Raw genomic sequence first — 10,607 nt, forward strand, 5'->3', positions numbered from 1 at the left:
GAGCGAGCAAAGAGAATGCGGACGCCTCGGCGGCGGACGGCCGCAGCCGAACCGCCGGTGCGATGGAAAGGCCTACGTATCGTCTGCCTTACGAGCCACGCGGCCGGTAGCGTACCCGTAAGTTGGCGATCGAAAGCGCTGTCGGCCGGGAGTGTGTGTGTGTGTCTGTGTGTGTGTGTTACACGGCGGCCAAGGCGGCCAAGGCGGACGAGGAAGAAGAAGAAGCAGAAGCAGAGGAGGAAGAAGCAGCAGCAAGCGGCAGCGAGAGGGAAGCGATTGGCAGCGAGTAAAGAGAATGCGGACGCCTCGGCGGCGGACGGCCGCAGCCGAACCGCCGGTGCGATGGAAAGGCCTACGTATCGGCTGCCTTACGAGCCACGCAGCCGGTAGCGTACCCGTGAGTTGGCGATCGAAAGCGCTGTCGGCCGAGAGTGTGTGTGTCTGTGTGTGTGTGTTACACGGCGGCCAAGGCGGACGAGAAAGAAGAAGAAGAAGCGGCAGCGAGAGGGAAGCGATTGGCAGCGAGTAAAGAGAATGCGGACGCCTCGGCGGCGGACGGCCGCCGGCTTGATGGAAAGGCCGACGTGTCGGCGCTGCGATACGAGCCACGCGGCCGCTACCGTACCCGTGACGGGGCCCGATTCCCGATTCGCGAGTTTGCGGGTCGGGGCCCGGCGGAATAGTCAGGCTCTAGGTGACCCTCATACCCCAAGGGGGTCCAGACTACTATGTAGGGTAGTCGTCGATCGGACGGTCGTACCCTATGACCCGCACCCCGAACCGCAGCCGATTGAAAGGCAGACGGTCGGCCGGCGGCCGGCCGGCCGGGCGCCGCCGCGTACCCGCAGAGCCGATCGAAAGAGGCCGAATTGAGAGCGACGCCTCGGCGGCGGACAGCCGCCGCCGAACCGCCGGCACCGCGATGGTAAGGCCGACGTGTCGGCTGCGATACGAGCCACGCGGCCGGTACCGTACCCGTGAGTTTGCGATCGAAAGCGCTGTCGGCCGGGAGTGTGTGCGGCCTAGCCGGCGGACTAGGCGGACTAGGCGGACGAGAAGGAAGCGATTGGGAGCGAGCAAAAAGAATGCGGACGCTTCGGCGGCGGACTGCCGCAGGCGAGATGGAAAGGCCGACGTGTCGGCTGCGATACGGGCCGCCAAGGCGGACGAGAAGGAAGAAGGAAGAAGATGAAGAAGCCGAAGCAGCAAGCAAGCGAGTCGTGGCGGCAGCGAGAAGGAAGCGATTGTGAGCGAGCAAAGAGAATGCGGACGCCTCGGCGGCGGACGGCCGCAGCCGAACCGCCGGTGCGATGGAAAGGCCTACGTATCGTCTGCCTTACGAGCCACGCGGCCGGTAGCGTACCCGTAAGTTGGCGATCGAAAGCGCTGTCGGCCGGGAGTGTGTGTGTGTGTCTGTGTGTGTGTGTTACACGGCGGCCAAGGCGGCCAAGGCGGACGAGGAAGAAGAAGAAGCAGAAGCAGAGGAGGAAGAAGCAGCAGCAAGCGGCAGCGAGAGGGAAGCGATTGGCAGCGAGTAAAGAGAATGCGGACGCCTCGGCGGCGGACGGCCGCAGCCGAACCGCCGGTGCGATGGAAAGGCCTACGTATCGGCTGCCTTACGAGCCACGCAGCCGGTAGCGTACCCGTGAGTTGGCGATCGAAAGCGCTGTCGGCCGAGAGTGTGTGTGTCTGTGTGTGTGTGTTACACGGCGGCCAAGGCGGACGAGAAAGAAGAAGAAGAAGCGGCAGCGAGAGGGAAGCGATTGGCAGCGAGTAAAGAGAATGCGGACGCCTCGGCGGCGGACGGCCGCCGCCGAACCGCCGGCTTGATGGAAAGGCCGACGTGTCGGCGCTGCGATACGAGCCACGCGGCCGCTACCGTACCCGTGACGGGGCCCGATTCCCGATTCGCGAGTTTGCGGGTCGGGGCCCGGCGGAATAGTCAGGCTCTAGGTGACCCTCATACCCCAAGGGGGTCCAGACTACTATGTAGGGTAGTCGTCGATCGGACGGTCGTACCCTATGACCCGCACCCCGAACCGCAGCCGATTGAAAGGCAGACGGTCGGCCGGCGGCCGGCCGGCCGGGCGCCGCCGCGTACCCGCAGAGCCGATCGAAAGAGGCCGAATTGAGAGCGACGCCTCGGCGGCGGACAGCCGCCGCCGAACCGCCGGCACCGCGATGGTAAGGCCGACGTGTCGGCTGCGATACGAGCCACGCGGCCGGTACCGTACCCGTGAGTTTGCGATCGAAAGCGCTGTCGGCCGGGAGTGTGTGCGGCCTAGCCGGCGGACTAGGCGGACTAGGCGGACGAGAAGGAAGCGATTGGGAGCGAGCAAAAAGAATGCGGACGCTTCGGCGGCGGACTGCCGCAGGCGAGATGGAAAGGCCGACGTGTCGGCTGCGATACGGGCCGCCAAGGCGGACGAGAAGGAAGAAGGAAGAAGATGAAGAAGCCGAAGCAGCAAGCAAGCGAGTCGTGGCGGCAGCGAGAAGGAAGCGATTGTGAGCGAGCAAAGAGAATGCGGACGCCTCGGCGGCGGACGGCCGCAGCCGAACCGCCGGTGCGATGGAAAGGCCTACGTATCGTCTGCCTTACGAGCCACGCGGCCGGTAGCGTACCCGTAAGTTGGCGATCGAAAGCGCTGTCGGCCGGGAGTGTGTGTGTGTGTCTGTGTGTGTGTGTTACACGGCGGCCAAGGCGGCCAAGGCGGACGAGGAAGAAGAAGAAGCAGAAGCAGAGGAGGAAGAAGCAGCAGCAAGCGGCAGCGAGAGGGAAGCGATTGGCAGCGAGTAAAGAGAATGCGGACGCCTCGGCGGCGGACGGCCGCAGCCGAACCGCCGGTGCGATGGAAAGGCCTACGTATCGGCTGCCTTACGAGCCACGCAGCCGGTAGCGTACCCGTGAGTTGGCGATCGAAAGCGCTGTCGGCCGAGAGTGTGTGTGTCTGTGTGTGTGTGTTACACGGCGGCCAAGGCGGACGAGAAAGAAGAAGAAGAAGCGGCAGCGAGAGGGAAGCGATTGGCAGCGAGTAAAGAGAATGCGGACGCCTCGGCGGCGGACGGCCGCCGGCTTGATGGAAAGGCCGACGTGTCGGCGCTGCGATACGAGCCACGCGGCCGCTACCGTACCCGTGACGGGGCCCGATTCCCGATTCGCGAGTTTGCGGGTCGGGGCCCGGCGGAATAGTCAGGCTCTAGGTGACCCTCATACCCCAAGGGGGTCCAGACTACTATGTAGGGTAGTCGTCGATCGGACGGTCGTACCCTATGACCCGCACCCCGAACCGCAGCCGATTGAAAGGCAGACGGTCGGCCGGCGGCCGGCCGGCCGGGCGCCGCCGCGTACCCGCAGAGCCGATCGAAAGAGGCCGAATTGAGAGCGACGCCTCGGCGGCGGACAGCCGCCGCCGAACCGCCGGCACCGCGATGGTAAGGCCGACGTGTCGGCTGCGATACGAGCCACGCGGCCGGTACCGTACCCGTGAGTTTGCGATCGAAAGCGCTGTCGGCCGGGAGTGTGTGCGGCCTAGCCGGCGGACTAGGCGGACTAGGCGGACGAGAAGGAAGCGATTGGGAGCGAGCAAAAAGAATGCGGACGCTTCGGCGGCGGACTGCCGCAGGCGAGATGGAAAGGCCGACGTGTCGGCTGCGATACGGGCCGCCAAGGCGGACGAGAAGGAAGAAGGAAGAAGATGAAGAAGCCGAAGCAGCAAGCAAGCGAGTCGTGGCGGCAGCGAGAAGGAAGCGATTGTGAGCGAGCAAAGAGAATGCGGACGCCTCGGCGGCGGACGGCCGCAGCCGAACCGCCGGTGCGATGGAAAGGCCTACGTATCGTCTGCCTTACGAGCCACGCGGCCGGTAGCGTACCCGTAAGTTGGCGATCGAAAGCGCTGTCGGCCGGGAGTGTGTGTGTGTGTCTGTGTGTGTGTGTTACACGGCGGCCAAGGCGGCCAAGGCGGACGAGGAAGAAGAAGAAGCAGAAGCAGAGGAGGAAGAAGCAGCAGCAAGCGGCAGCGAGAGGGAAGCGATTGGCAGCGAGTAAAGAGAATGCGGACGCCTCGGCGGCGGACGGCCGCAGCCGAACCGCCGGTGCGATGGAAAGGCCTACGTATCGGCTGCCTTACGAGCCACGCAGCCGGTAGCGTACCCGTGAGTTGGCGATCGAAAGCGCTGTCGGCCGAGAGTGTGTGTGTCTGTGTGTGTGTGTTACACGGCGGCCAAGGCGGACGAGAAAGAAGAAGAAGAAGCGGCAGCGAGAGGGAAGCGATTGGCAGCGAGTAAAGAGAATGCGGACGCCTCGGCGGCGGACGGCCGCCGCCGAACCGCCGGCTTGATGGAAAGGCCGACGTGTCGGCGCTGCGATACGAGCCACGCGGCCGCTACCGTACCCGTGACGGGGCCCGATTCCCGATTCGCGAGTTTGCGGGTCGGGGCCCGGCGGAATAGTCAGGCTCTAGGTGACCCTCATACCCCAAGGGGGTCCAGACTACTATGTAGGGTAGTCGTCGATCGGACGGTCGTACCCTATGACCCGCACCCCGAACCGCAGCCGATTGAAAGGCAGACGGTCGGCCGGCGGCCGGCCGGCCGGGCGCCGCCGCGTACCCGCAGAGCCGATCGAAAGAGGCCGAATTGAGAGCGACGCCTCGGCGGCGGACAGCCGCCGCCGAACCGCCGGCACCGCGATGGTAAGGCCGACGTGTCGGCTGCGATACGAGCCACGCGGCCGGTACCGTACCCGTGAGTTTGCGATCGAAAGCGCTGTCGGCCGGGAGTGTGTGCGGCCTAGCCGGCGGACTAGGCGGACTAGGCGGACGAGAAGGAAGCGATTGGGAGCGAGCAAAAAGAATGCGGACGCTTCGGCGGCGGACTGCCGCAGGCGAGATGGAAAGGCCGACGTGTCGGCTGCGATACGGGCCGCCAAGGCGGACGAGAAGGAAGAAGGAAGAAGATGAAGAAGCCGAAGCAGCAAGCAAGCGAGTCGTGGCGGCAGCGAGAAGGAAGCGATTGTGAGCGAGCAAAGAGAATGCGGACGCCTCGGCGGCGGACGGCCGCAGCCGAACCGCCGGTGCGATGGAAAGGCCTACGTATCGTCTGCCTTACGAGCCACGCGGCCGGTAGCGTACCCGTAAGTTGGCGATCGAAAGCGCTGTCGGCCGGGAGTGTGTGTGTGTGTCTGTGTGTGTGTGTTACACGGCGGCCAAGGCGGCCAAGGCGGACGAGGAAGAAGAAGAAGCAGAAGCAGAGGAGGAAGAAGCAGCAGCAAGCGGCAGCGAGAGGGAAGCGATTGGCAGCGAGTAAAGAGAATGCGGACGCCTCGGCGGCGGACGGCCGCAGCCGAACCGCCGGTGCGATGGAAAGGCCTACGTATCGGCTGCCTTACGAGCCACGCAGCCGGTAGCGTACCCGTGAGTTGGCGATCGAAAGCGCTGTCGGCCGAGAGTGTGTGTGTCTGTGTGTGTGTGTTACACGGCGGCCAAGGCGGACGAGAAAGAAGAAGAAGAAGCGGCAGCGAGAGGGAAGCGATTGGCAGCGAGTAAAGAGAATGCGGACGCCTCGGCGGCGGACGGCCGCCGCCGAACCGCCGGCTTGATGGAAAGGCCGACGTGTCGGCGCTGCGATACGAGCCACGCGGCCGCTACCGTACCCGTGACGGGGCCCGATTCCCGATTCGCGAGTTTGCGGGTCGGGGCCCGGCGGAATAGTCAGGCTCTAGGTGACCCTCATACCCCAAGGGGGTCCAGACTACTATGTAGGGTAGTCGTCGATCGGACGGTCGTACCCTATGACCCGCACCCCGAACCGCAGCCGATTGAAAGGCAGACGGTCGGCCGGCGGCCGGCCGGCCGGGCGCCGCCGCGTACCCGCAGAGCCGATCGAAAGAGGCCGAATTGAGAGCGACGCCTCGGCGGCGGACAGCCGCCGCCGAACCGCCGGCACCGCGATGGTAAGGCCGACGTGTCGGCTGCGATACGAGCCACGCGGCCGGTACCGTACCCGTGAGTTTGCGATCGAAAGCGCTGTCGGCCGGGAGTGTGTGCGGCCTAGCCGGCGGACTAGGCGGACTAGGCGGACGAGAAGGAAGCGATTGGGAGCGAGCAAAAAGAATGCGGACGCTTCGGCGGCGGACTGCCGCAGGCGAGATGGAAAGGCCGACGTGTCGGCTGCGATACGGGCCGCCAAGGCGGACGAGAAGGAAGAAGGAAGAAGATGAAGAAGCCGAAGCAGCAAGCAAGCGAGTCGTGGCGGCAGCGAGAAGGAAGCGATTGTGAGCGAGCAAAGAGAATGCGGACGCCTCGGCGGCGGACGGCCGCAGCCGAACCGCCGGTGCGATGGAAAGGCCTACGTATCGTCTGCCTTACGAGCCACGCGGCCGGTAGCGTACCCGTAAGTTGGCGATCGAAAGCGCTGTCGGCCGGGAGTGTGTGTGTGTGTCTGTGTGTGTGTGTTACACGGCGGCCAAGGCGGCCAAGGCGGACGAGGAAGAAGAAGAAGCAGAAGCAGAGGAGGAAGAAGCAGCAGCAAGCGGCAGCGAGAGGGAAGCGATTGGCAGCGAGTAAAGAGAATGCGGACGCCTCGGCGGCGGACGGCCGCAGCCGAACCGCCGGTGCGATGGAAAGGCCTACGTATCGGCTGCCTTACGAGCCACGCAGCCGGTAGCGTACCCGTGAGTTGGCGATCGAAAGCGCTGTCGGCCGAGAGTGTGTGTGTCTGTGTGTGTGTGTTACACGGCGGCCAAGGCGGACGAGAAAGAAGAAGAAGAAGCGGCAGCGAGAGGGAAGCGATTGGCAGCGAGTAAAGAGAATGCGGACGCCTCGGCGGCGGACGGCCGCCGCCGAACCGCCGGCTTGATGGAAAGGCCGACGTGTCGGCGCTGCGATACGAGCCACGCGGCCGCTACCGTACCCGTGACGGGGCCCGATTCCCGATTCGCGAGTTTGCGGGTCGGGGCCCGGCGGAATAGTCAGGCTCTAGGTGACCCTCATACCCCAAGGGGGTCCAGACTACTATGTAGGGTAGTCGTCGATCGGACGGTCGTACCCTATGACCCGCACCCCGAACCGCAGCCGATTGAAAGGCAGACGGTCGGCCGGCGGCCGGCCGGCCGGGCGCCGCCGCGTACCCGCAGAGCCGATCGAAAGAGGCCGAATTGAGAGCGACGCCTCGGCGGCGGACAGCCGCCGCCGAACCGCCGGCACCGCGATGGTAAGGCCGACGTGTCGGCTGCGATACGAGCCACGCGGCCGGTACCGTACCCGTGAGTTTGCGATCGAAAGCGCTGTCGGCCGGGAGTGTGTGCGGCCTAGCCGGCGGACTAGGCGGACTAGGCGGACGAGAAGGAAGCGATTGGGAGCGAGCAAAAAGAATGCGGACGCTTCGGCGGCGGACTGCCGCAGGCGAGATGGAAAGGCCGACGTGTCGGCTGCGATACGGGCCGCCAAGGCGGACGAGAAGGAAGAAGGAAGAAGATGAAGAAGCCGAAGCAGCAAGCAAGCGAGTCGTGGCGGCAGCGAGAAGGAAGCGATTGTGAGCGAGCAAAGAGAATGCGGACGCCTCGGCGGCGGACGGCCGCAGCCGAACCGCCGGTGCGATGGAAAGGCCTACGTATCGTCTGCCTTACGAGCCACGCGGCCGGTAGCGTACCCGTAAGTTGGCGATCGAAAGCGCTGTCGGCCGGGAGTGTGTGTGTGTGTCTGTGTGTGTGTGTTACACGGCGGCCAAGGCGGCCAAGGCGGACGAGGAAGAAGAAGAAGCAGAAGCAGAGGAGGAAGAAGCAGCAGCAAGCGGCAGCGAGAGGGAAGCGATTGGCAGCGAGTAAAGAGAATGCGGACGCCTCGGCGGCGGACGGCCGCAGCCGAACCGCCGGTGCGATGGAAAGGCCTACGTATCGGCTGCCTTACGAGCCACGCAGCCGGTAGCGTACCCGTGAGTTGGCGATCGAAAGCGCTGTCGGCCGAGAGTGTGTGTGTCTGTGTGTGTGTGTTACACGGCGGCCAAGGCGGACGAGAAAGAAGAAGAAGAAGCGGCAGCGAGAGGGAAGCGATTGGCAGCGAGTAAAGAGAATGCGGACGCCTCGGCGGCGGACGGCCGCCGCCGAACCGCCGGCTTGATGGAAAGGCCGACGTGTCGGCGCTGCGATACGAGCCACGCGGCCGCTACCGTACCCGTGACGGGGCCCGATTCCCGATTCGCGAGTTTGCGGGTCGGGGCCCGGCGGAATAGTCAGGCTCTAGGTGACCCTCATACCCCAAGGGGGTCCAGACTACTATGTAGGGTAGTCGTCGATCGGACGGTCGTACCCTATGACCCGCACCCCGAACCGCAGCCGATTGAAAGGCAGACGGTCGGCCGGCGGCCGGCCGGCCGGGCGCCGCCGCGTACCCGCAGAGCCGATCGAAAGAGGCCGAATTGAGAGCGACGCCTCGGCGGCGGACAGCCGCCGCCGAACCGCCGGCACCGCGATGGTAAGGCCGACGTGTCGGCTGCGATACGAGCCACGCGGCCGGTACCGTACCCGTGAGTTTGCGATCGAAAGCGCTGTCGGCCGGGAGTGTGTGCGGCCTAGCCGGCGGACTAGGCGGACTAGGCGGACGAGAAGGAAGCGATTGGGAGCGAGCAAAAAGAATGCGGACGCTTCGGCGGCGGACTGCCGCAGGCGAGATGGAAAGGCCGACGTGTCGGCTGCGATACGGGCCGCCAAGGCGGACGAGAAGGAAGAAGGAAGAAGATGAAGAAGCCGAAGCAGCAAGCAAGCGAGTCGTGGCGGCAGCGAGAAGGAAGCGATTGTGAGCGAGCAAAGAGAATGCGGACGCCTCGGCGGCGGACGGCCGCAGCCGAACCGCCGGTGCGATGGAAAGGCCTACGTATCGTCTGCCTTACGAGCCACGCGGCCGGTAGCGTACCCGTAAGTTGGCGATCGAAAGCGCTGTCGGCCGGGAGTGTGTGTGTGTGTCTGTGTGTGTGTGTTACACGGCGGCCAAGGCGGCCAAGGCGGACGAGGAAGAAGAAGAAGCAGAAGCAGAGGAGGAAGAAGCAGCAGCAAGCGGCAGCGAGAGGGAAGCGATTGGCAGCGAGTAAAGAGAATGCGGACGCCTCGGCGGCGGACGGCCGCCGGCTAGATGGAAAAGGCCGACGTGTCGGCGCTGCGCTGCGCTGCGATACGAGCCACGCGGCCGCTAGCGTACCCGTTTGGGGGTCCGAGTTCCCGAGTTCGCGAGTTTGCGGCTCGGGGTGCGGTGGGATAGTCACCCTCTAGGTGACCCTCATACCCCAAGGGGGTCCAGACTACTATGTAGGGTAGTCGTCGATCGGACGGTCGTACCCTATGACCCGCACCCCGAACCGCAGCCGATTGAAAGGCAGACGGTCGGCCGGCGGCCGGCCGGCCGGGCGCCACCGCGTACCCGCAGAGCCGATCGAAAGAGGCCGAATTGAGAGCGACGCCTCGGCGGCGGACTGCCGCCGCCGAACCGCCGGCACCGCGATGGAAAGGCCGACGTGTCGGCTGCGATACGAGCCACGCGGCCGGTACCGTACCCGTGAGTTTGCGATCGAAAGCGCTGTCGGCCGGGAGTGTGTGCGGCCTAGCCGGCGGACTAGGCGGACGAGAAGGAAGCGATTGGGAGCGAGCAAAAAGAATGCGGACGCTTCGACGGCGGACTGCCGCCGGCGAGATGGAAAGGCCGACGTGTCGGCTGCGATACGGGCCGCCAAGGCCGCCAAGGCGGACGAGAAGGAAGAAGATGAAGAAGCCGAAGCAGCAGGCCGAGCGAGTCGTGGCGGCAGCGTGAAGGAAGCGATTGTGAGCGAGCAAAGAGAATGCGGACGCCTCGGCGGCGGACGGCCGCAGCCGAACCGCCGGTGCGATGGAAAGGCCTACGTATCGGCTGCCTTACGAGCCACGCGGCCGGTAGCGTACCCGTAAGTTGGCGATCGAAAGCGCTGTCGACCGGGAGTGTGTGTGTCTGTGTGTGTGTGTTACACGGCGGCCAAGGCGGACGAGAAAGAAGAAGAAGAAGAAGAAGAAGAAGAAGAAGAGGAAGAAGCAGCAGCAAGCGGCAGCGAGAGGGAAGCGACTGGCAGCGAGTAAAGAGAATGCGGACGCCTCGGCGGCGGACAGCCGCCGCCGAACCGCCGGTTCGATTGAAATGCCGACGTGTCGGCTGCGATACGAGCCACGCGGCCGGTACCGTACCCGTGAGTTTGCGATCGAAAGCGCTGTCGGCCGGGAGTGTGTGTGTCTGTGTGTGTTACACGGCCGCCTAGGCGGACGAGAAAGAAGAAGCAGGCCGAGCGAGTCGTGGCGGCGGCAGCAGCGGCGGAAGTAGCAGCGAGAAGGAAGCAATTGGGAGCGAGCAAAGAGAATGCGTACGCCTCGGCGGCGGACTGCCGCCGCCGAACCGCCGCGGCTCGATGGAAAGGCCGATGTGTCGGCTGCGATACGAACCACGCGGCCGCTAGCGTACCCGTTTCGGGGTCCGAGTTCCCGAGTTCGCGAGTTTGCGGCTCGGGGTGCGGTGGGATAGTCACCCTCTAGGTGACCCTCATACCCCAAGGGGGTCCAGACTACTATGTAGGGTAGTCGTCGATCGGACGGTCGTACC

Source organism: Octopus bimaculoides, chromosome 27 (assembly GCF_046866305.1).
Source record: "Octopus bimaculoides isolate indiv1 chromosome 27, ASM4686630v1, whole genome shotgun sequence".
Lineage (NCBI taxonomy): Eukaryota > Metazoa > Mollusca > Cephalopoda > Octopoda > Octopodidae > Octopus > Octopus bimaculoides.